Source organism: Arachis ipaensis, chromosome B09 (genome assembly GCF_000816755.2).
Source record: "Arachis ipaensis cultivar K30076 chromosome B09, Araip1.1, whole genome shotgun sequence".
Taxonomy (NCBI): Eukaryota; Viridiplantae; Streptophyta; class Magnoliopsida; order Fabales; family Fabaceae; genus Arachis; species Arachis ipaensis.
Window position 1 is genome coordinate 22,325,186 of NC_029793.2, and position 27,312 is coordinate 22,352,497.

Genomic DNA, 27,312 nt, shown 5'->3' on the forward strand with positions numbered 1-27,312 from the left:
ATTTAATTTGTGTCACAATTAAAATTAAATAACTGGGAGTAGAATTCCCAGGTTGTTTCCCAAAGAGTTGACACAAGGTGCAATTTATTGGTTAGAAATTTTTCTGGATGTTTTTGATGTTTGAGAATGGAAAGGAAAATAAATAACTAGGAATTAACGCAAGGAGCAAATAACAAGAGATGTTGTGTATTTGAAATAAAAGGCCTTGACTGGGAATGAAAATTGGAGTTCCTATCCTTGTTGATTTTTCCAAGTATAATAGTAAAAGGTTATTGCTTCCATTTAGTTATTCTCTAACTAATAAAGGAAAGTCAAGTAAGAAGTACTAACTCTGACTCACAAGTCCTAGTCACTTCCTAGGGAAGGACTAGAGTTAGTGAAAATAGAGTTAGCAGCAATTTCTAATTACAGATTAATACTTGAGTATTCCAACTCAAGGGGTTCCAATTAATCAACTCTCAAGTCAAGTTGGAATATCTACTCGATTGACATGAATGCCATTTTCACAAACATGTAAAAGAAGTAAATAAAAGACATGGTAATTATACTAAATAAAAAAAAATCAAAATCGGCGCTGACAATTAATTAAAAGGGATTAACAAGCAATATAATTAAATGTAAAAAAGATTCATTGCATTAATAAATTCAAAATTAACAAAATCCAAACATGAATTCAAGTAACTAAATGGAAAACAAAAGAGTAGAGTGATAGAAAGGCAAACTATAACGATAATAACTCCACTGAAGGTAGTAGCAGCTCTCTCTAGATCCAATACTGAAGATGAACTAGAAAAATGGTAAGATCCCTAGAAGAAGTAGTGTTTCTCTCTCTCGAATTCAAAAACTAAAACAAAACTAAAAAGTAAAAGTAAAAGTGAAGTGTCTCAGTCTTAGCTATACCCCTGCCTGTAGTCTGTATTTTTGGGCTTAAAACTGGGTCCAAATTAGCCTAGAAATCACCCCCAGCGAGTTCTGATAGTGCAGCACGTGAAGCTCTGTCACGCGTACGCGTCGCTGTGAAATGCGCCAATGCGCATGCACGCGTCAGCCATGCATGCGCGTTGCTCCTTGCTTGTAATCTCTTTAGTCTCTTGTGTTCCTTCCACTTTGACATGCCTCCTCTTCATCCTTTAAGCCATTCCTGCCCTGTAAACTTGAAAACACTTGACAAACACATCACGGCATCGAATGGTAATAAGGGAGAATTAAAAATTAACAATTTAAAGGCTTAGGAAGCAAGTTTTCAATCATGGTACAAAATCAGGAAGGATTTGTAAAACCATGCAGTTTATATGAATAAGTGTATGAAGAATTGATAAAATCCACTCAATTTAGTACAAGATAAACCATAAAATAGTGATTTATCAGAGTCACCAATGGATTCTTTGTTTAAATGAATTTCATGGCCTTTAACATAAGAGTGAACAGATTCTTCATGATAGTACATATTGGCATAAAGTTCCCTAACTAAATCAGGGTAAACTGATTTTCTGATTTCAAAAAGTTTTTTCCAGTCTAAGTAAACAATATTTTTAACAAAATTTATCCCTTTTTTAGCCACTGCACTTAAATAAGCCACATATGTTGAACACAAAGGTCTTTTAGAAATAATATCTCTATGAAATTCAATGTTCATACTAGATGAGAAACAAAAATGATCAAAATGAGAGTGAGTGTGGTTATCGAAGTGAGATTTGAAACCAACAGGATCAGGGTTCATTGGTTCTTTCACTGAGTTAGGAAAGGGTCTACGGTTTACCTTTGGGTATGACTCGAAGGTGCAGACTGTCCTCGAGGACGAGATGAAGAATGTGGAGGTGGAGATTTTGGAGGTTCTTCTTCAGTCATGGGTCTCTTCTCCTTTGCTGTGCTTGCCCTAGATGTTCCAACCTCTGGTGGCGCTGTGTATGGACGTCGAGAAGAGGTTTTGGTCTGTGCCATCGGTTCAGGAACATGAGAGGAGTGTGAGGAAGAATGGGAGTGTATATGGATATCGGTATGAGCTTGCCCTTTGGGAGAAAGATTTCGTGGAGCACGATAGGTACCAGTGCGTCTTCGTGTAGCAACCTTCTTTCTCATCTTTATGAGAGCACAGCGAATGCAGTTTTTGAGAGTTAATGGAGGTTGGAGGAGAAGATGAACGGTTTACAAAGTGTAACTATTTTAAATACTTTTTGAAAACACAAAATGATATTTAAATAAAATGAAAAGGTGTTTCAAAGAAAATTGATTTTGAAAGAATATACAAGCAAGAAGTTTGAAAAGACAAGTCAAGTATAAAATTTAAAAATCAGAATTTGATTTGACTTGATGAAAATCCCTAAAATAAATAATTTTTGAATTTATAATCAAAACAAACAATGAGGCCCACATCATAGAGTAGAACTTCTTCCTTTTAGGCCCAATGGTTGTTTTAAGGAAACACAATGGACCACCAAAGATTTATTTTTGACTCATATCAATTATTTGTACCAACACTCAATCTGATATTCAGGGAACCTAGAGGGAGTCATCATCTGTCCATTTGTATCTCCCGTCGACCTGACAGACAAAAATACACAGAGAGCTACATCATCAAGTTAATTCAGGAATTCAACACTAACAATACCTAGGGCAATTCTCAACTTGCAAGATCTGTCTTCAGACAATGGTTTTCTAAATAAATCAAAAAGTTGATCTTCAAATTTTACAAATTGTATATCAATTATTCTCTTTTGCACATGTTCTCTAATGGAGTAAAATCTCACTTTAATGCTTGGTTCTTGAGTGCAGAATAAGGTTTTTCGAAATATTTATTGCACTTATGTTATCACACAATAAAGGGATATTATTGAGTTACAATTTTTAATTTACAAGTTGTATTTTAAGTCATAACAATTGTGAACAACAAGAAGAAGCGGCTATGTATTCAACCTCGGCTATGGATAGGGCAACAGTAGCCTGTTTCTTGCTTAACCACACTTTAGTGACTGTCCAAGAAAGTAATAATCCTTGACGTGCTTCTTCTATCAACTTGGCCACCGGCAAAATCTGCATCACAATGTCCTACTATACAAAACTCATCAGATTTAGGATACTAAAGGCCAAAATCAAAAGTGCCATTAACATATCTAATGATTCTTTTAAAGGATGAAAGATGGGATTCTTTTGGAAGTGATTGAAATCTAGAGCAAACTCCAACATTTTGAACAATATCCGATCTACAGGATATTAGATACATAAGAGATCCGATCATTCTTCTATATCTTGTCTCATCCACATCTTTGCTATTTTCATTCTTTTCAAGTTCAGAGTTTGGATGCATTGGTGTATTAATTGGTTTGAGATTTTCTAAACCAAATTTCTTTACTAATTCTTTGGCATATTTACCTTGGTGTACAAAAATTTCACTGGGAGTTTGTTTGATTTGGAGTCCTAGGAAGAATGTGAGTTCTCCCATCATACTCATATAAAACTCACCAGTCATTAACTTTCCAAAATCAGCACACAAGGCTTCATTAGCCGATCCAGACACAATATAATCCACATAAACTTGAACAAGATTAAAAGTATCATTAGATTTATTAATAAAAAGAGTTATATCTGTGGTACCTAAGGTTGCGAGAACCAAACTGGTCAATGAACCGGTGGAGTGACTGGTTTAATGGTTTAGAGGTTCAACTGGGGTTCAACTGGAGTTCAACCGAAATAATTAAATATACGATAAAATTAGTAAAAAATTAATATAGTTTTAAATATTTAAATCTAATAATTTTTAAGCAAATAAATTTTAAAACTTTACAATTTCTCTGAATTATAATTAAAAAGTCACAAATAATCAACAACTAAATATAAAAAAAAAGTATAAACAAAAATTCCAGCATGAACAAAATGCAGCGAAGCAATCATAATTAAACCATAAACATCTCAAAACCAGAAAATTCTAGTAGTCTAGCACAATGTAATGAAACATGCACCATAGCACCATCAACAATTCAGAATCAGAAACTCAGCAACCAGAATCAACAACCCAAAATCAGAAAAATCAGCATAAACAACCCAGAATCAGAATCATATCATAAACAACTCAAAATTAGAGATTCCAGTATAAACAATGTAGTAAAGCACTATACCATATAACCAAAATTCAGTTTAAGGGAAGGCAACTGACGGCGATGGAGGAATGGGAACAACCAGCGAGGAGGAACCGAAGTGAGCTCGAATAGAGACCGAGAGAGAGGGCTCGAAGAGGGACGTTAAGTTCGGACAAAGACACACACACAGAGAGAGAGATCGAAGAGATGCTAACCAAGGAATGATGAGAGGAGAGGAGACGAGAGGACACCTTCCTGCAATGACGACGAGAGGTGGAACAATAAGAAGAAGGCTGGACCGCCGAACAAAGCTTCCACACTTTATACGGCACCCATGGTCTATCCCGGAGAAGAAGAGTTCAACGATGACTTTGAAGAGGGATGGATTGGTGGCTGCGGGGTGAGGTTTGGGCATTAGGGTTCTTCAATATTCTTTTCTTCATCGTAAGTTCAGAATTCAGAGAGAACAGAGAAATAGAGGCGTGGGATGGGGATTCGGGTTCTTTAATTATTCAGAGAGAAAAGAGAAAGAAAAGGGTGGGATGGCTAGGTATTAGGCATTGCCTATTGGGCTTTTTTTTCTTTAAAGCCCAAAACAGTGCCTTTTTGGAAGGTTATTACCAAACTGGTAACTTTGAAAAAAACCCGACCGATTTCAGGGGTTTAATAGTTAATCGTCGGTTTGGCCGATTTGTAGACCAGTTTTTTGCCAAGATGTTCTTAGGATCAACCAAACCGGCCAGATGACTGGTTCTCGGTTTATTCGGTTGAATTGATCGGTCTGGTTTGATTTTTAGAACTATGGTGGTACCCCTTTAAAAATTATTTTTCAATAAGAAAAAGCTAAGTCTTTCATACCAAGATCTAGGAGCTTGTTTCAAACTATAAAGAGCTTTTGAGAGTTTAAAAACATGGTTTGAAAATTCTTTATTTTTAAAACTGGGAGGTTGTACCACATATACCTCTTTATCAACAATACCATTCAAAAATTCACATTTGACATCCATTTGAAAAAGTTTGAACCCTTTGTGAACTGCATAGGCAAGTAATAATCTTATTGCTTCCGTTCTTACAACAGGAGCAAAAGATTCATTGAAGTCAATGCCCTCTTTTTTATCATACCCTTGAGCCACTAGTCTTGCCTTTTTTCTAGCAATGATACAATCCTCGCCCAATTTGTTTCGAAAGATCCATTGGTACCCGTCACTTTCTTCCCATTTGAGTTTGGCACCAATGTCCAAACTTCATTTTTCTCAAATTGGATCCGTTCTTCTTCCATTGCCTTCACCTATGATAGATCATTAAGAGCTTTCCTCACATTTTAAGGTTCAATTTGAGAGATGAGAGTAAGATCGTTTTGTTCCATTTTTCTTCTATTTGATGATCTTGTGGTAACTCTTTGAGATAGATCTCCAATTATAAACTCTTGTGGATAGTTCTTCAAAAATTTCAATTCTCTGGGCCTGGATGATGCAAGAGCAGATCTGGTATGGTTTAGCTCTGTACTGTTGAGATTCCCAGAATTTTCTGCTGTAGTAAAAGACAAAATAGATTTGTCTCCTACAGTTTGTTCTATATAATTTTGAGCAACAATTTTCAATGAGGGTTCTAATTTGTCTTCACCTTGGTTGTAATACCCTAATTAGCCTAAGCTTTACCTCGCATCGTAAAGCGAAGGTTAACCAGAGATTACGACAGTTCTAAAGCTCATACATATAATATATAGAAGGAATAATATAAACTAGAAGCCCGATGAAAGATATAGCTCAATTTTCGGATTTGAAAAGCGCAAAACGTACTAACGGAGCTACTAGCTTAAGGCACAAGTAACAGATAAGATATAACAAAAGATAAGTATAAAGGAATCTAGCCACAGCTCGCGGAGTTTAAGCCGGCTAGCCATACACAAGTATACAGAACCATACAGTGAAAACAGCTTATACAAGTTTTGTTCTCTCAAATGTAAGCCTCTAGGCAAAACAAAATACAAAAGGAGAGATGTGTAAACAAAATAAACCAAAAAGACTCCAAAAGAATCCAAGATCCTCCGCTTCTGTCACCATCCAAAGCAACTCACCGAGGTGGGTTGCGACCTGCATCTGAAAAATACAACAGAAATATGGTATGAGAACCGGAGGTTCTCAGTATGGTAACAGTGCCCAGTGATGTAGGATATAAGACCCCGGGACGCCAAAGGCAATCCTAAGCTCCATATCCATCACAAGATTCAAACTTAAAGCATTCTAAAACAAATAAGCATAATATAAACATTAACATAAATAAACCAGGCAATCTATCTTAGGAGTTTTCTACTCTAACAAAGCACCGCTGTCCCACAGCCTTCACCAATCGATCCTCCATGCGATCCCATCGCCACCGCCTTCCGAACCTCCTCAATCCCAGTAGAAAACACAGGTAATATACAATGTAAGTAAAACACAAGTAGAAGCATATAAGGAAATAATTCAAATAGCAAATAGGCATGTTATACAAATAGGCAAACCATTTCAAATAGTCAAAGCATGCAAACAGATAGGAAATGCATATGATGAATGCCTACCCTATTGGCTGTGATATCACATTGTCGGTTCAACTACCAACCCGACACATCTCCATGGAGACGTCGCCCTTCAGAATTCTCATATGGGAACCCCCGAGATATAGTGCTCGGATCACTGTCCAGGTACTGACGCCTGCACGCTCTATAGATCCGAAGGGATGCGAGCGGGATACTCTTGCCACAGACCTCACATCTCAACGCAAGCGGGACGAATCACCGCCCTTACGCTGTCGCCGCTACCTCGATAGGCCCGTCCATGCCGGGCGCATAGCGTCTCATAATCTCAATATAAAATAATGGTACAGTGGTTTTCAGAAAATATTTTCAGTATAAAGTGGATTCATCAATCTCACTCAGAGTCCTCGACTCATCTCAACCACCATTAATCCATAATTCAGTTTCCGAACATCAACAATTCATAATTCCTCATCTCATATATCAATCATCCTTCCTAACGTCAAACCATTTTCAGCACGCCAGAAACCTAGGCCTCCATTTTCTAATTTTTCCCAATAATATCACCTAGATCCATTTAATTCTTTCCCATGTTTTAACTATCCAAAACTAGGCCAAGAGTCTAAGATTAGTGTTAAAGAAGCATACAACCTTGTTGGGAAGGTAGAACAGTTGAAAACAAGAAAAATTTGAGAAAAAGGGCGTGTGCGGCCGCACAGGGGTGTGCGCGCGCACACTCTGAAGAGTTTTAAAATGTGTGCATACGCACAGGGGTGTGCGTACGCACAGGTGGCAAAACTTACAAAATCTGTTCACTCGCACAACCTGTGCCAGCGTCCCCAACAGACTGGCCTTCCTAACATGTGCGTGCGCACAGGTGCGTGTGCGGACGCACAGGTTGCAATTCATCTTTAGATATGTGCGCGCACAAGCTGTGCTAACGCCACAAACAGAACACATTTCCCTGCCTGTGCGTGCGCACAGGTCAAAATTTTCGCAGGGTGTGCGCTCGCACATATCATAAATCATGAAATTCTGTAACTTAGTAGAATTTCAGATTTTTAACACAAACTTTGAATGATCATAACTTCCTTTACAAAATTCTAAAATTTTCAAAGTTTATATCAATTTAAAGGGTTTTCAAAGATCTTTAATTCTAGATAAGTTTCATCAAATTTTGAAAACCGAAGCAAAAATTATGATCAAACAAAGTTCACCATAAACCCAATTTTTACCAAACTTCACAATTACCACCATTTCTTACCATACACATTCCAACCTATACCAAACCATTCAAAAACTCCATTTCTCATCAAAATTAACCCTTTGTGTCATAATACACCAACCGTACCACATTCTCCTTCTCATTTCATTACTCTCAACTCCAACATCAACTATATAATACTTATGATCAAACCACATTCAAACTTACCATTTCATAAATCTTAACACTACAATTATCATAATAAACCAACTTCCAATCCATACAATCATTCAACATCATCATATCATTGTAAATCATCATAATTGAACCCAACATTCATCAACTCATTATAAACCATCATACATCAACATTCAACATATCAACAATCATTTTATTTCAAACCTATCCTATAGGTCACTAGCCTAAGTGTCCATGAATATTATATACTACATAGAGGAAACCGAAACCATACCTTGGCCAATTCTCTATATGAACCAAAACTCCAATTTAGCACAATCAAGCTCCCAACCACAATCCAAGCTTTCAATTTCACTCCAATAAACAGCAATAAGTTCCAATAGCTCCCAAAGCCACAATAATCAAACTATATATGCATAAACCATCACAACTCAACCTAGGGTTCCATTTAAATATAAAAGCACAAGGATTTAATGGCTCTTACCTTTTCCAAAAGATTTAATAGCAAAAATCCAAGGCTAAACAAGGATTAGATCAAACCTAAACATCCAAAATCACAAAAACTCACTTAATCACAAACCCAAAGAACCGAAATTTTGGAGATAAGAATAGAAAAGATTTCGTGGTTACCTCCCCAATTTCTTGTACGGGTTTTGTAGAGCTCTTCACGAGGAACGCGTAGCCGCAAACGGTGCGGTGATCGGAGCTCTCTAGCTCAAGATATGAGCTTTGGAAAATTGAAATGAATAGTGCCAAGGGTTTCTCTTCTTCCTCTCTTCCCAGCTCTGTGAGTGTATTTATGTGAGTGTTATGGTGGGTTGGGTTCATTAAATAAACCTTTTATATGTTGGGCTTGGGCCCGGTCCAACCCGTTAGCGTTTTTAGCCCGTTTGGCCCAACTTCGGGTCAAACCTTTAAAATTAACGCCCGATTTTCCATTTCTAATATTTTTCTAAGGTTTTTGACGGTTTTCACTTTTTCTCGTGCGGTACCGGGCAGACTTGAACTGGTTCAACCGGTTCAACTGCCAGTTTGCAATTTTTCATGGTTTTTTGCAGAAGGCACATTTTCTGACTCTAAAAGACCCACTGAGTCCAAAAATCACCTTTAAATCCTCAAATTCTCAATCTAACTTTTCGGAATCTAATTTGGGCAATTAATTACTTAATTAACCAGTTGATTAGTTGCGGTTCTTACATTGGTTCCACTTGAGTTTTATTCAGTTTCATTTCCTGCATCATTCTCTTCAATAACACTTGAAATAAAGTTAGATTCACAAAAGATAACATGCATTGTCTCTTTAATAATTCTATGCTCCTTGAGGTAAACTCTATAGGCTTTACTAGTGGTTGAATATCCTACAAATATACATTCATAAGACTTTAGATCAAATTTACTAAGATTGTCTTTTGTGTTTAAAGCATTTACATCTAAGACATGAAAGTATTTAAGGTTAGGAGAGGTTCTTTTCCATAGCTCATATGGAGTTTTCTTTAAAATCTTTCGAATAATGGTTCTATTTAGAATATAGCATGCTGTGTTTATAGCTTCAGCCCATAAGAATTTGGGTACATCACATTCACATAGAATAGCTTTTGCCCTTTCTTAAAGACTTTTATTTCTTCTTTCTACACACCATTTTATTGAGGTATTCTAGGATAAGAGAAATTTTTTAATATACCAAACTCATTACAAAAATATTTAAAATCTTAGTTTTCAAATTTCTTTCCATGATCACTTCTAATAGAAGCAATTTTCAAATCTTTCTCATTTTGAATCTTTGTGCACAAAATAATAAAAGCTGAAAAAGCATCATTTTTGTGAGCTAAGAAAAGAATCCATCTGAATCTTGCATAATCATCAACTACTACTAAGCCATAGTGTTTACCACCTAGGCTTTGAGTCCTACTAGGAGCAAAAAGATTAATATGTAGCAATTCCAATAGTTTCTTGGTTTAGATGTCATCCTTGGGTATAAAAGAGCTTTTAGTTTGTTTACCCATTTGACAAGTGTCACAAATGATATCTTTGTCAAATTGGATCTTAGGAAGACTTGTAACCAAATCTTTTTTTTTTACAAGCTAAGAAGTTTGAAACATACTAGCATGTCCCAATTTCTTAAGCCACAACTATTTTTTGGATTCCACATATGTAAAGTAAGTTACATTTTGTTCCTTAAGTTCCTCCAATGTGAGACCATACATATTATTACATCTATTAGCAATGAATAAAGTTTCCTCCGACTGTTCACAAACAACTAAGTATTCCAACTTTTTAAAAATAACCCAATATCCTAAATCACATAGTTGACTAATGCTTAGAAGATTATATTTCAGTCCATCAACCTATACATTTTCAATGAAGGTAGAAAAACTCTTACCAACCTTACCTATAGTCACTATCTTTCCTTTTCCATCATCACCGAATGTCACAAAGCCTCTATAGTACTTGTTGAGCTTATGAAGAACGTGGACTTTCCGGTCATGTTCCTTGAGCATCCACTATCCAAGTACCACATGTTCTTCTTCTTCTTGGATGCAAGGCAAATCTGCATAACACTTTTAAGTGATGTAAGACCCAGAGCTTTTGAAAAAGGGCTATCATGAGCTAATTTCAAATTCAGTATTTCTGTAGCTTTAATTTCAGAAATTATCTTATTCAAGATAATTAAAGCAAGTTTTGATTTATTGAATTTGAAATAAGTTATAGTTATTATCCAATTTTATAATTATTGGATTATTTTCTATATTTAAATTATAAAGTTGGCAGTTATGAAATAATAGGGATTTCATATGATTTGGACTAAATAATTTATATTTTAAGATATTAATACTGCTATTTTGGAAAATGAAAAAAATTAAGTATATTATTTCTAATTTTTGGATTCGAGCATTTTATTGAAAATAAAATGTGAAATTGATGAGCAAATAATATTTTTATACATTATTATTGTTAGATTAGAATTTATTTCTAATTGCCATATTATCCCTATTTCTATTTGAAATTACAAAAGTAGCCCTAACCATAATTTTCAAAAATGAAACCCTAGTCACCGCCCCTAAACACACACAGCCGCAGCCTTCCCCAAATCAACCAACAGCAACAGCTGCAAAGATGGAAGAAAGAAAGAAATAGAAAGGGAAGGGAGAAGCGGGATCCGTGGATGAGAAGAAAGAGAGGAGGGGAGGGAAGAGACTGCACCGCGTGCTGGGCTTCACCACCGCCATCACGCTGTCGTCTGGCCGAGGAGGAAGAAGAGCGTNTGTGCTGCTAGCCCTTTGCGTTTCGCGCCGCCGAGGGTTTCGTTCCTGTCAGGCATGTCTCCGCCGTGAGTCGGGACCAGAGGGGAGAGAGAGACCATGAGAGGGACGTGGAGTCGGCGTCGCGCAGGGAGGCACTCGCCGCTGCCGTTGCGCGCTTTCGTGTGCTGTCACTGCTGTTTGAGCAGTCATCATCCCCTCCGTCCTGCTGCTCTGGTCCGCCGCCGCCACTACTGGAGGTCCGCCCGATCTGATCTGAAGGAAAGAAAGAGGTTCAGGCCGACGCTGGTACTTGCGTTGTGAGCTGCTGCACCAGCCACCGCCGCAGGTGTCGCCGCTGAAGAAGGGAGCTGCGCCTCTGTGTTCCTGGCAGCCGGGAGTGGTTTTGTGACTTTTGGGACCACCGCCAAAGCCTCTGGCTGTTTCTGCCGTCGTCGGAGAATCCTGCCGGTAAGGTTTTAAGTATTGGGTTTCGTTTCTCCTGAGTTGTCAGAAATGTTACAATCACTGCATATTGATTTCAGTCGCTCTCGCCTGGGTCTGATCACCGTTGCCGCCTGGGATAGCTCCTGGGGCTGCCGCCGAACCGGTTCAGAGACCGCCGCTGTTTCGGTTCAGCTGTTCCTTCTTCAGTTTGGTAAGCGTTTCGATCTGAAAGCCCTCTAGTTACTACTCTGTTATATGTTGAGGAGTTGTAGCATTTGTTGTTATGAGAGTTAATCTCGGTTATTATATGTTACGATTAGAGTCGTTGTGGTTGCTGAGAAAACGGTTTGGAGCTGAGGTTTTGATTGCAGTCGTTTCGGGTCGATATGAAAGGAGTCAGTTAGCGCGTTTGGGTTATGGTTTCGCGTGTCGAGGTAGGGGCGCTTTCCGAAAACTATATTTTTATATATTGGAATTATTACATATGGATACTGATGTGAGACAATGTGTATTTGGTGATTGTATCAGCCTTATGTATTGTTTGATTGTCTCGAATGATTATGAATGTTGTTTGGCTGGATCGTTGTGCAGTTTTGTGAAACGAAATGCTTTTCAAGTTGATTCTTTTAAAGATTTGAGATCGAGTTTAATCCGTTGAGAATTGATTTGAGTTAATTTTCTTGAAAATGTGAAAAATAGAATACACTCTTGGATTCAGCCTGGTTTGCTTTAAATGATCTGGTTTTGATAAATGATTGTTGTTGAACCATTTCTTTAAAGCTTTAAGAAATGAGTTTCATCGGCTGTTAATGATTTGATTTTGAAACGGTTTCCTTGAAATATGAAAATGAGGTGACTGTTGGTTTTGGCTTACCTTGAATTGATTTTTGGACTTGGGGCTGTTGAAAAGGATTGTGGACTATTTTGTTGGGACCCGAACCGGGTGGCAAAGTCCAAGTTCTAGGGGAGCTGTTGCCAAAATTCCGGTAGAATCCGGGACTTTCCTGAAACGTTATGCGGAAACTTATGAGTTAACGGCTTCTACTATTTTATCTGAATTATTAAGAAAGGGATGACTTATGCTTTTGAAATGAATTATTAAAAAGAAAATTGTGATTTAGTCTTGTTTCTTAAGAAAAGTATTATATTTCCCTTGTGAATAAGTTATTTAGATGAAACTTATGTTTTAAGGCTATTTTAAATGTGAAAAGGGTTTATGCCTTTGAATTTGGCTTGAGGATTTCAATCAGTGAATTTTCAGTGACTTTGAAAGAACCTGAACGTCTATTGACAAGTTTCATTCTAAAATGTTTTGGGAAAAGTCTTAAGTACTCTTTGAGTTATGAGTTTTTGCAAGACTAAAACAATCTTTGAGCCGTTGAAATGCTTTAGAATTTCCCATGGGGTTGAAGTTGGATTTTGTTTAAATAAAGGAAACAGCTTTGAAAAGACTAATTGATTACGTGACTCAGTTTGGCTTAGATCCTATTTTGTTACTCAAATCAGGAAGTCAAGGTTTTAATGATTTTAAGTGAATTTGAGAAAATGAGTTATGTTAATCTCCCTTAAAGTCTTGGGACTCTGCCAAGGAAACTTTGTTATAAAATCCCATTGTTGGATGGATGATTTTGAATATTTCAAAATAAATCTTTAACTTGCCATGGTTATGGAAGTTTTGGAAAGAGGATGCCGAGAGTGGCATTGTTTTCAAAGGAGAACTTACCTTGAGTAAAAGTGGCTTATGAGACTGAGATGATTTGAGAACTGAGATATTTAAAGCCAAGGCTGAAAAGAGTTGAAAATTGATTTCAAAGTGAAATGAATTGAGAAAAAGTAATTTATGGCTTAAATGCTGATTTTATGAATTTAATGATGTTGAATGGTGGAAGTGCTGTTTTGTTATGGGCCGGAATGGCTGTGTATGGTTATGAATATTGGCTAGTTCTAGATTGAATCGTGAGCCGGAATGGCTATGTATGGTTATGAATATTGGCTGGTTCTGGATTGATCCGTGAGATGGATGGCTGAGTTATTGCCGGATGTCGGCAGAGCCATTATTGATTATGGCCGAGTATAAATGCATATATGCTATTGAATGAAATTGTGAATGTTGCACTTCCACTATCTGAGATACGAGTTTCCCTGGGTAGTAGCAGTGGCTAGCCACCACGTACTCCAGGTTGAGATTTGATACTCTGCTGACCTTATGTCGTAAGTGTGGCCGGGCACTGTGAAAGCCCCGGATGAGCTCGCCCCCGTGAATATACACCAGTGAGGGTGTTGGATATGGATCATGATTATGATCACGATTATGTTGAGTATAACTCAAGTTGGGGATGCGCGATAGAGGGACAGTCCAATGGTTAGCTACCAGGACTTGTCGGGCTGGCTTTATAACCGATAGATGATATCATCAGCTACTAGGACAGGCATGCATCATATGCATCTATGTGACATTGTTTGGGTGTGCATATTGTACTTGGTTTGCTTTTGTGATTACTTGTGATTAACTGTTATTTGTTCTACTTGTTGTAACTGTTTGTTTGTGCTTGATCTTCCTATCTGTGTTTGCGATTGGAACTCTGTTGGACTATGGTGATTGGTTGTTGGTTGGAGTGTTTGGGCCTAGGGCCGTGGTTGAGATGAGATGGACCGATGGTTGGTTTTGGTTTTGGTGTTTCTGGTTTGGAAAAATATGAAAAGCTATTTTGGTTCAGCATAGATAAACCTTTTTGAAAGGCTTTTGAGTTTTTTGAAAATTGAACGGTTCCTCTTTCAGAAAAGATTTCTGACTTTACTTTTATTGTAAACCGTTGTTTTTGAAAAGAGGCATAAGACAGTTATTAATCACTGGTACGATTTATCTTCACGTATCTTATTACAGTAATTCCCAAAAACCCTCTACTGAGAACCCTTTCGAGGATGATGTTCTCACCCCCTACATTTTTCCCCTTTCAGGATATGGACGCAGAAGTCACGAAGAGTTTATTTAGTTGATTTGAAATGCTCTGTATTGCTTTAGATTATTATTTATTGTACCCTCGCCTTTATCTTGATATATTCCGTAAGAGGGATATGAATTGTATTGGTTGATGCTTGTTATATAGATGGATGTACTCTTTATGAGTTTTTGTAAGTTGTATGGTATCTATGGATGTACGTTATCGAACGAAAGTATTTTTGGATTGGTATTGCGGTTTAAAGTTTTAAACAGGCTCATATTTTAGTATTAAATAGTATAAGAGTCGTCGTAATATCTGAGCTATCCGAGTTGCGCAGCCGGAAGCGTGAGCATTGACAGTTATGGTGTTACATTATGGTATCAGAGCAGTCCTTCCTGTAGAGCCTAAGGAATGGACCGACCATGCTTCGATTGCATACTCTGGGCATTTGTCATGTATTAGGTCTTGTCGAATGATGAGAATTAGAGCTTTATGCACATGACGGTCTATTGAGTAACGCTGTTAGTCTTGCATTGCATAATTCCTGATATTAAGTTTGGCCGGCTTAATACTAGTGAATTATGTATATGAGAGCACTAATGGGTTATCATAGATAAGATACGAGTTTTGAGTAAAGCGAATCGCGGGTTTTAGGAACGTTGGAAACTATTTGTCGAGGCTATTCAGTTGCGTGTCTTGAATTCTGTTCGAGTCGACATGTTCTTTCATATCCTAACTTGAAGTTCTCGTTTGCTAATCCTTTTGATTGATTTTTCAATTCTATTCCTCTATTCATATGTAATCTTGTTCGATCTCAATTGCATATGCTTGTTTGCAATCCTTGTTGCAACTATCTTTATCTGTTTGAGCTCTTCTTGATTCACGTGTTCTTTGCTATAGCTTTGAACTTGTCTTAATGCGCTGTGCTTTTAACTTCGGGTTCTGAGTCCATTCTTTGAGAATTTGTTAATTCATTTTTTCTCTTATTTGACAGTGACTACAGCCAATTTTGAGATTTTTATAAAAATTGCTGTTGATTAGATATATACTTATCTATATATGAAACTTTGAAGACTACCTATACAGTTTAACAGCTATTTATTCTTAATACATCGCCTGTACTTTTACTGGTTTATGGAACTTCACTTACTTAAACTAAAATTTGACTTTCTAGCCATTTTGATATAATTCCAATGCACATCTTTATTTGATTATGTATTTGGGTATTTTTCAAAATTGCGGAAAGAAAGAATTTTTCGCTTTTACTCCGGTTGAGTTTCGTTTAATAAACTTCACTTAATTTATTTTTTATTTAAGTTTGGTTTAGCATACTACATTGTTTATGCCATTGTTGTTCTTTTGGAAATTGTTGGACTCATAGCTTTCTTCTTATGAACGGGCTCATTCTCTTTTAAGCTTTTCATCTCCATGAAGGTCATACTTGATTATGTTTTAATCATTCTTTTACCTCTTGTGAGCACTACCATCACCCACAGTTTTCCTTCTCTTGTGAATCTCATCCTTATATGAGTCAACTTGATTTGTTTCAATTTCGTGCATCGTTTATTCTCTCATTGTCTCTACCAGAAAATTTAGTCAAAGATTTATCCTTGAGAAATTACTAATGATTGAGTTGTCTTTTTCTATGACTTTTGTATTCTTTTGGACCAACTGAAAGCTTGTTTGATGTCTCATGCCTAGTGGATCTTATTTGAACTACTTTGATTTAAGATCCTTTCTTGTATGGCTTGACTCCTTTTAAGTACCTCCTAATTTTCTTGAATATCCTTCTGAGGTGGTAATTTCAAGTATACTTTTGGAGTCTTATTTCGATCCTTGTTTAAAGGAGTTTTGAATTCTCTGTGAAGAAGTTCTAAACTGAATTTATTTTTCTGTTGCTTGATTGAAATTGAAACCATTGTTCAATTTTGACAAAGTTGATTTAAATTTGGCATGCGCTATTTTAAATGAAGTTTTGAAAGCTTCCTTAATTAGTAGAAACCTGTCAGTTGGTAACGCATTACTTAATTCCCTTACCAACTTATAAGCAACTTTTTACCTCAGATTTTCTTTTCTAAATAGGGTTTAACTTTCTCTTTTGTCCTTGTTATAATTTTTATACATGCTTGTTTGAATATGAACTTTGAGAATTTTTGAACAAGCATTTGATTTTTATTCTGACCTGTATGATTGCTTTTGGTTAGGTTGTGCACCTAACTATCTTTCTAAAATATTTGAAGAAATATTTTAGCTCTTAGCGAAACCTGTGTGCACTTTGTTTTTAAAATTCTGCATAATCTACTTCAACATGAAATTGTATTAGAACAAAGCCACGTTTTTGATTTTGTTACTCTCTTGAAACATGTTTGTTGCTTAACTTTTCTTTTAAACTGCGAAGTGATTTTCCCGCAAGTTTTCGAATCTCTTATGAACGATGTATTCGGAAGTATTTTAATTATGCTCTTGAGTTCTGTGAGCTTTGTCTTAGGTCTGAGATATTCTTTTCTATAAACCTCATGCTTCCTCGACTCAACTTGAGTTTGTTTCAAACTAATGCGCAGATTTTCTTCTTATTGATCCTATTGAACTTTTTTGATCCAAGGGTTAACTTCGAAGTTGTCAATTGATTTATTTCTAGCAAACTTCATCTCTTGAGCACCTTTGTTTACCTGGAATCGGATACAACCTCTCGAATCTATGAGTATTATCCTCGACATTGTCTCTCCTTTCTAAAATCTTGTATCCTTCTGAGTAGACTCGAGAATTGTTTGATATCGCGTGGGACTTGTAGACATAGTAATGCGATGTGTTAGTTCCTTAAGACGTGATATGTGTATACAGAAGTTGAAGCGGTAGGTGTACAACGTTATAAGGTGTGGGTGTTTTGTTCCTTGCGAACGGGTTTGCGGTTGTCAGGCTTATGATCGAATATGGGGATTGTAGAGTACTTGATGGAGTTGGAAAGTTGAGGCTTTGAGGTTGATATGAGATTAGTGTGCGGATGTTAAGCACGTCGTTTTAACTCCATCCTGTTTTATAGCCTTCGATGCCTTGCCTTACTATCACACGATTGACCCATGTCATATTTTGCATTGAGCCTACCTTGTAACGTTTGCTTTGCAATTACACTCCTACCTTTGCACCCTTATGCATATGATAATCAAAGTATTTGAAAAACGTATATATCTCTATATGTTGAGATATTTTGCTTCTTCCTCAAACGTGTTCAAGAGTGAACTGTTGTGAAATTTCCTTCGTTTTGTATCAATTTTCGAGGACGAAAATTTTATAAGGTGGGTAGAATGTAAGACCCAGAGCTTTTGAAAAAGGGCTATCATGAGCTAATTTCAAATTCAGTATTTCTATAGCTTTAATTTCAGAAATTATCTTATTCAAGATAATTAAAGCAAGTTTTGATTTATTGAATTTGAAATAAGTTATAGTTATTATCCAATTTTACAATTATTGGATTATTTTCTATATTTAAATTATAAAGTTGGCAGTTATGAAATAATAGGGATTTCATATGATTTGGACTAAATAATTTATATTTTAAGATATTAATACTGCTATTTTGGAAAATGGAGAAATTAAATATATTATTTCTAATTTTTGGATTCGAGCATTTTATTGAAAATAAAATGTGAAATTGATGAGCAAATAGTATTTTTATACATTATTATTGTTGGATTAGAATTTATTTCTAATTACCATATTATCCCTATTTCTATTTGAAATTACAAAAATAACCCTAACCCTATATTTTAAAAATGAAACCCTAGTAACCCCCCCCAAACACACACAGCCACAGCCTTCCCCAAATCAACCAGCAGCAACAGCTGCAAGGGTCCTGTTCCTGTCAGGCATGTCTCCGCCGTGAGTCGCGACCAGAGGGGAGAGAGAGACCACGAGAGGGACGTGGAGTCGGCGTCGCGCAGGGAGGCACTCGCCGCTGCCGTCACGCGCTGTCGTATGCCATCACTACTATATGAGCAGTCACCATCCCCTCCGTCCTACTGCTCTAGTCTGCCGCTGCCACTGCTGGAGGTCCGCCCGATCTAATTTGAAGGAAAGACAGAGGTTCAGGCCACCGCTGCTACTTGCGTTGTGAGCTGCTGCAGCAGCCACCGTCGCAGGTGTCGCCGCTGGAGAAGGGAGTTGCGCCTCTGTGTTCCTGGCAGCCGGGAGTGGTTTCATGACTTCTGGGACCACCGCTGAAGCCTCTGGCTATTTCTGTCATCACTGGAGAATCCTGCCGGTAAGGTTTTAAGTATTGGGTTTCGTTTCTCCTGAGTTGTCAGAAACGTTACAATCACTGCATATTGATTTCAGTCGCTCTCGCCGGAGTCTGATCACCGTTGCCACCTGGGATGGCTCCTGAGGCTGTCGCCGAACCGGTTCGGAGACCACCGCTGTTTCGGTTCAGCCGTTCCTTCTTCGGTTCGGTAAGCGTTTCGATCTGAAAGCCCTTTAGTTACTGCTCTGTTATACGTTGAGGAGTTGTAGCATTTGTTGTTATGAGAGTTAATCTCGATTATTATATGTTGCGATTAGAGTCGTTGTGGTTGCTGAGAAAACGGTTTGGATCTGAGGTTTTGATTGCAGTTGTTTCGGATCGATATGAAAGGAGTCAGTTAGCGCGTTTGGGTTATGGTTTCGCGTGTCGAGGTAGGGGCGAAATGCGAAGAAGTAGAGAGGGGAGGATCTCTGACTGTTGATCGGAGGAGAGCGAAGGGGACCTCGCCGCCGTGTTCAGCCCACTGCGTGCCCCGTCGCGCCTCGCCGCCCTTGCCGTCGCGGAGGAGAGAACATAGGGAAGAGACTGCGCCGCGTGCTGGGCTTCACCACTGCCATCGCGCCGTCGTCTGGCCGAGGAGGAAGAAGAGAACCGCGCCACACCGTCGCGTCGCGCCCTGCTATCACCGCCTGTGCTGCAGCCCTTCGCGTTTCGCGCCGCCGTGAGTCGCGACCAGAGGGGAGAGAGAGACCATGAGAGGGACGTGGAGTCGGCATCGCGCAGGGAGGCACTCGCCGCTGCCGTCGCGCTCTGTCGTGTGCCGTCACTGCTATCTGAGTAGTCATCATCCCCTTCGTCCTGCTGCTCTGGTCCACCGCCGCCACTGCCGGAGGTCCGCCCGATCTGATCCGAAGGGAAGAAAGAGGTCCAGGCCGCCGCTGCTACTTGCGTTGTGAGCTGCTGCAGCAGCCACCGTCGCAGGTGTCGCCGCTGGAGAAGGGAGTTGCGCCTCTGTGTTCCTGGCAGCCGGGAGTGGTTTCATGACTTCTGGGACCACCGCTGAAGCCTCTGGCTATTTCTGTCATCACTGGAGAATCCTGCCGGTAAGGTTTTAAGTATTGGGTTTCGTTTCTCCTGAGTTGTCAGAAACGTTACAATCACTGCATATTGATTTCAGTCGCTCTCGCCGGAGTCTGATCACCGTTGCCACCTGGGATGGCTCCTGAGGCTGTCGCCGAACCGGTTCGGAGACCACCGCTGTTTCGGTTCAGCCGTTCCTTCTTCGGTTCGGTAAGCGTTTCGATCTGAAAGCCCTTTAGTTACTGCTCTGTTATACGTTGAGGAGTTGTAGCATTTGTTGTTATGAGAGTTAATCTCGATTATTATATGTTGCGATTAGAGTCGTTGTGGTTGCTGAGAAAACGGTTTGGATCTGAGGTTTTGATTGCAGTTGTTTCGGATCGATATGAAAGGAGTCAGTTAGCGCGTTTGGGTTATGGTTTCGCGTGTCGAGGTAGGGGCGCTTTCCGAAAACTATATTTTTATATATTGGAATTATTACATATGGATACTGATGTGAGACAATGTGTATTTGGTGATTGTATCAGCCTTATGTATTGTTTGATTGTCTCGAATGATTATGAATGTTGTTTGGCTGGATCGTTGTGCGGTTTTGTGAAACGGAATGCTTTTCAAGTTGATTCTTTTAAAGATTTGAGATCAAGTTTAATCCGTTGAGAATTGATTTGAGTTAATTTTCTTGAAAATGTGAAAAATAGAATACACTCTTGGATTCAGCCTGGTTTGCTTTAAATGATCTGGTTTTGATAAATGATTGTTGTTGAACCGTTTCTTTAAAGCTTTAAGAAATGAGTTTCATCGGCTGTTAATGATTTGATTTTGAAACAGTTTCCTTGGAATATGAAAATGAGGTGACTGTTGGTTTTGGCTTGCCTTGAATTGATTTTTGGACTTGGGGTTGTTGAAAAGGATTGTGGACTGTTTTGGTTGGACCCGGACTGGGTGGCAAAGTCCAAGCTCTAGGGGAGCTGCTGCCAAAATTCCGGTAGAATCCGGGACTTTTCTGAAACGTTATTCAGAAACTTATGAGTTAACGGCTTTTACTATTTTATCTGAATTATTAAGAAAAGGATGACTTATGCTTTTGAAATGAATTATTAAAAAAGAAATTGTGATTTAGTCTTGTTTCTTAAGAAAAGTATTATATTTCCCTTGTGAATAAGTTATTTAGATGAAACTTATGCTTTAAGGCTGTTTTAAATGTGAAAAGGGTTTATGCCTTTGCATTTGGTTTAAGGATTTCAATCAGAGAATTTTCAGTGACTTTGAAAGAACCTGAACGTCTATTGACAAGTTTCATTCTAAAATGTTTTGGGAAAAGTCTTAAGTACTCTTTGAGTTATGAGTTTTTGCAAGACTAAAACAATCTTTGAGCCGTTGAAACGCTTTAGAATTTCCCATGGGGTTAAAGCTGGGTTTTTTTTTTAAATAAAGGAAATGGCTTTGAAAAGAGTAATTGATTACGTGACTCGGTTTGGCTTAGATCCTATTTTGTTACTTAAATCAGGAAGTCAAGGTTTTAATGATTTTAAGTGAATTTGAGGAAATGAGTTATGTTAATCTCCCCTAAAGACTTGGGACTCTGCCAAGGAACCTTTGTTATAAAATCCCATTGTTGGATGGATGATTTTGAATATTTCAAAATAAATCTTTAACTTGCCATGGTTATGTAAGTTCTGGAAAGAAGATGCCGAGAGTGGCATTGTTTTCAAAGGGGAACTTACCTTGAGTAAAAGTGGCTTATGAGCCTGAGATGATTTGAGAACTGAGATCTTCAAAGCTAAGGCTGAAAAGAGTTGAAAATTAATTTCAAAGTGAAATGAATTGAGAAAAAGTGATTTATGGCTTAAATGCCGATTTTATGAATTTAATGATGTTGAATGGTGGAAGTGTTGTTTTGTTATGGGTCGGAATGGCTGTGTATGATTATGAATATTGGCTGGTTCTGGATTGAACCGTGAGCTAGAATGGCTATGTATGATTATGAATATTGGCTGGTTCTGGATTGAACCGTGAGCTAGAATGGCTATGTATGATTATGAATATTGGCTGGTTCTGGATTGAACCTTGATCCGGATGGCTGAGTTATTGCCGGATGTCGACAGAGCCATTATTGATTATGGCCGAGTATAAATGCATATATGCTATTGAATGAAATTGTGAATATAGCACTTCCACTATCTGAGATACGAGTTTCTCTGGGTAGTAGCAGTGGCTAGCCACCACGTGCTCCAGGTTGAGACTTGATACTCTACTGACCATATGTCGTAAGTGTGGTCGGGCACTATGAAAATCCCGGATGAGCTCGCCCCCGTGAATATACACCAGTGAGGGTGTTGGATATGGATCATGATTATGATCACGATTATGTTGAGTATAACTCGAGTTGGGGATGCGCGACAGAGGGACAGTTCAATGGTTAGCTACTAGGACTTGTCGGGCTGGCTTTATAACTGACAGATGATATCATCAGCCACTAGGACAGGCATGCATCATATGCATCTATGTGACATTGTTTGGGTGTGCATATTGTACTTGGTTTGCTTTTGCGATTACTTGTGATTAACTGCTATTTGTTTTATTTGTTGTAACTGTTTGTTTGTGCTTGATCTTCCTATCTGTGTTTGCGACTGGGACTCTGTTGGACTGTGGTGATTGGTTGTTGGTTGGAGTGTTTGGGCCTAGGACCGTGGTTGAGATGAGATGGACCGATGGTTGGTTTCGGTTTTGGTGTTTCTGGTTTGGAAAAATATGAAAGGCTATTTTGGTTCAGCATAGATAAACCTTTTTGAAAGGCTTTTGAGTTTTTTGAAAATTGAACGGTTCCTCTATCAGAAAAGATTTCCGACTTTACTTTTATTGTAAACCGTTGTTTTTGAAAAGAGGCATAAGACGGTTATTAATCACTAGTACGATTTATCTTCATGTATCCTATTACAGTAATTCCCAAAAACCCTCTACTGAGAACCCTTTTGAGGATGATGTTCTCACCCCCCTACATTTTTCCCCTTTCAGGATATGGACGCAGAAGTCACGAAGAGTTTATTTAGTTGATGTGAAATGCTCTGTATTGCTTTAGATTATTATTTATTGTACCCTCGCCTTTATCTTGATATATTCTGTAAGAGGGATATGAATTGTATTGGTTGATGCTTGTTATATAGATGGATGTACTCTTTATGAGTTTTTGTAAGTTGTATGGTATCTATGGATGTACGTTATCGAACGAAAATATTTTTGGATCGGTATTGCGGTTTAAAGTTTTAAACAGGCTCATATTTTAGTATTAAATAGTATAAGAGTCGTCGTAATGTCCGAGCTATCAGAGTTGCGCAGCCAGAAGCGTGAGCTTTGATAGTTAGGGTGTTACAAGTGACCTTAGGTATTCAAATCATTTTGGATCCTTTGATGTTAAACCTTCTTGGTTGTTCAAGAGCATTATATTTTCTAATCACCTTGTAAACTTTATTACTCATTTTTCTTTCAAAGATGAAGTATTGAATAGATGAACATGTATGACAAAATTTTTATTTGTTGATTTCTCAAAGTGATTCGAGGATTGAAATCTTTTGTCTTTGGATGTTGAGGATTCATTTTCAACACATTGTTTTTTAGAAATAGTTTCAAATTTATCATGATACCCCAAGGCAACCTTTTCAAAAAGAGGTCTTTGATTAGCTAATAATTTGTCTAAGTTTTTTTCAGAACCTTGAGCAAATTTAGCTATGTATTTATTTGAACACTTGATCACTTTGTGCAATTTTTTATTTTCTTCAATGATGTCCAAAAAGGCAGTGACAGAATGCTTTTCTTTAAGACTTTTAATTTTAGTTTTAAGCCTTTTGTTTTCTTCCATGAGATTAACAACATTTTCAGCTTCCTTTAATTTTTCTTTGAGGTAAACATTTTTAGCCTTCAAAATATAATTTTCAGATTCAAGTTCATAGCATTGATTCAGAAATTTTTCTAATATTTTTAGTTAGATCATTAATCATTTGATGGAGTTCTTCATTAGTGGGTTCAAAAAAGGTTACATCAACATCTTGATTGTGATAAGCCATTAGACAAGCTTGAGAGTTGTGATCATATTCTTCATCTTCTTTAGAATCATTTTCCAAGTCTTTCTATGAAGCCATAAGCACCTTTTTCTTGTCCTTCCTTGTCTTGTCTTCCATCTTGAGCTTAGGACAGTCATACTTGAAGTGTCCAGCCTCTTTGTAGTGATGGCATGTGACTTGCTGATGTCTCTCTTTGGTTTCTTCGAGCTACCTCCTCTACTCTTTCCTTTTTATTTCATTAGCCACCTTAGTTTCTTAACAAAAAATATAATTTTGTTATCTGATAAACTGTTGCTGGAATCATCTTTAAATGACTCAACACAAGATTTCAGTGCTGCTCCTTTCTTTTTTGTGTCATTTTTCATGTGTGTGCTTTCGTAAGCAAGTAACTTTCCTCTCAACTCATCATAAGTTATTTTATTCAGGTTACTAGTTTCGGAGATGACAATAGCCTTGGTTTTCCACTCTTTGGTTAGGCTTCTCAGGATTTTTCTCACTAGCTCCTATTCGGAATAAGTTATCCCAAATTTCCTTTGCTATTTTGCATCTAGATACCTTCCGGTATTCTTCGAAGCTGATGGCGCAGTTTAGCATGTTGACAACTTTGGCATTTAATTTCACCTTTTTCTTGTTTTCATCATTCCATTCTGCTTTTTCTTTAGGAGTTACAACTCCTTTAGCGCTTGTTTTGGTTGGAATTTATGGTCCGATCATGATGATCTTCCAGATGTTGTAATCTACAGACTGTATAAAGATTTTCATTCTTTTTTTCTACTAGTTGTAGTTCTTGCCGTTGAAGAAGGGAGGTCTATTGTTGGACTGACCTTCAGTGAAAGTATTTACCAAGAAATTCGAACCCATATTGTTGGCCATTTGGATATTTTCTCCAAGCTGTGAAGCTTGACCTCTTTGAGACCAAGCTCTGATACCAATTGAAGGTTTCAGAATGGCCTACAGAAGGAGGTTGAATCTATGGCCTCCTTGTTGTACTTCTTTTGCTTTTTCTTTTTGATTGGAAAGGTGAACTTAATTGTTGAAGTGTCTGTCAAGTAGAAATTTAGAAGACAATTTTATTTTGTCTCTTCTTGATGCTTTCAAGAGTATAACAACTTTTACTTCGTGAATAACTGTGACTTCTGAGATAAAGATAATTCAGGAGACATTTTTATTTTGTCTCTAGACGAAAGAAAACACAAGAAGAGTAGAGAAGAGAAATTCACACAGCCATTTATCCTGGTTCATTCACTACGTGCAATATGACCTACATCCAGTCTCTCCCATAATAGTGGTAGAATTTTCACTATCTTTCAAAGATTACAAATGCCAATTTTCCTAGGATTCAACCCAATCCTATCTGGGACTAACCCAACTTCTACCCAAGCTAGATTTGACTAGGTTCACTCCCTAGATTTTCAACCACTTAGTACTCATCCAACTTAGCAAGGGAATTTTCTCAGGATCATGAATACAAAACGGAAAAAACTTACAAAGGATATTTGAAATAAACATTTAACTTTTCTCCAAGTCTAACTCTTTTTGTCTTTTTTCTCAATGGTTTTTTTTTAATTCCTCACATTAATTCCTTTTTCCATTGAAACAAAGAAAAATAAAACTGAGAAAGTTGAGTATTGAATAGAGAACTATGAAGAAGAAGAAGGCATAGCTTTGTAAGCTATGAAAATCCAAACTTTGTGCTCTCACTCGTTGAATTAATCTTTGGCTGTTTACCCATTTAATAGAGGAGTAAAGTTTCCAAAGTTTGAAACTTGGCTTTAGCAACTTTGAAGTTTTCTTTTTCTCCAAATATCAGCAATAGCATCGGTGCAGAAGAGAGATAGGGTAGTAGTAGTAGCAGTGACTGAATTTTACATGCATCCATACTCACCATCTTTTCTTTTATCATTTTTCAACTTGCTTTAAGGATCTGAATCATTCATTTGTACTTTGGCTCCAAGTTTCTTTCTTGACCTTTAATTTGTAGCAAAGCTCCAGAATCTTCAATTTACCAGTTTGGTGCATGAAGAGGGAAGGCTTCTTCAATAATCTTCAATGAAGCACAAAGATGGGAAGACTTCTCTGATGTAGCCTTCGGATTTGATCTTTGCTTAGAGCCTTAGCTAATTGACTTTCTTCTTCTTGCTTGATTTTGGTACTCTACTTTTTTATCTTTGATTTGAACCCTAAGAAAAGTTCCTTTTTCTTGCTTTACTTTTTGGAATGCTTCACGTAGGTGAGAGTGTGAAGAGAGAAGAGAAGAGAAGAGAAAGAACTGGTTCGATTACTTAGTGTTTTGGTTCAAATGGAAGTGAATCTTCCTTCCCTTAATAGTGACTATTTCTAGGGGCCATGAATGAGTTGAATGAACATGGGCTTGGCTCATCAAGTCTAACTGTGCCTTATTGTTATCCTTTGTTTGCTCATCGTCCATTACTGTGTGCATGATATTATCAAACACGTTTTCTTAATGTGCATCACATCAAGAAAATGTCAAACCAAGTTTTCTCTCCAATAAGGCAACACCTAAAATATACTTTGCTTAGTCTAATTATGCTCCCTGCCATATTTTGGATGTCTCAAACCTGCCCTGTTTTCGACCATCTTTGGGATTCTATTGACACAATGCTAAACTTGCCTACCACTCAACTTTGTGGGTGCCTCTTGGTGTTCAGTTGTATTCTTTTTGAACGAGTCCTTGTTGCACCAACAAGGATGATCCATGTCGAAGAATCTTTGATGGTAATCAAACTATGAATTCTTACCACTATTTGTCAACCAAAATGCCTTTGTATGATCCATACAAATAAGACATGACATTCTACCCTGAGTGGACCAACTTGACAACATTCCGTATGCAGAAAAGTCATTAATGGTCCACATCAACACAGCACGCAGTTGAAAGTTTGACTTCATCAAAATATCATACATTTCGACACCATGGATCCACAAGTCCTTTAACTCATCCACAAAGGCTACAAAACAACATCTATTTTGGCCTATGAATTGCTGGGACCATGTATGATGTAAGTTAGGAACATGTATGGGTCCTTCATGTACATTTCGGGACTCATGTTATATGGTGTCACGACTACAAGCCAACAAGAGTACGTGTTACCGAAATTGGAATTCGTGTGAATCCGTCAGAACATAAAGCTAGTCTAACATTTCTCGGCTCGCTCGCAAATGTAGGTAGACCCGATCGAAATGCTTCCAAGCTTTTCCGTGTGACAGGTACGTCATGATTACATCATCTCTCTTGTTACAAATGTCAAGTCATGTGAGGGGCCAAACTGATCGATACATACAATCATTTAAGCCTAGG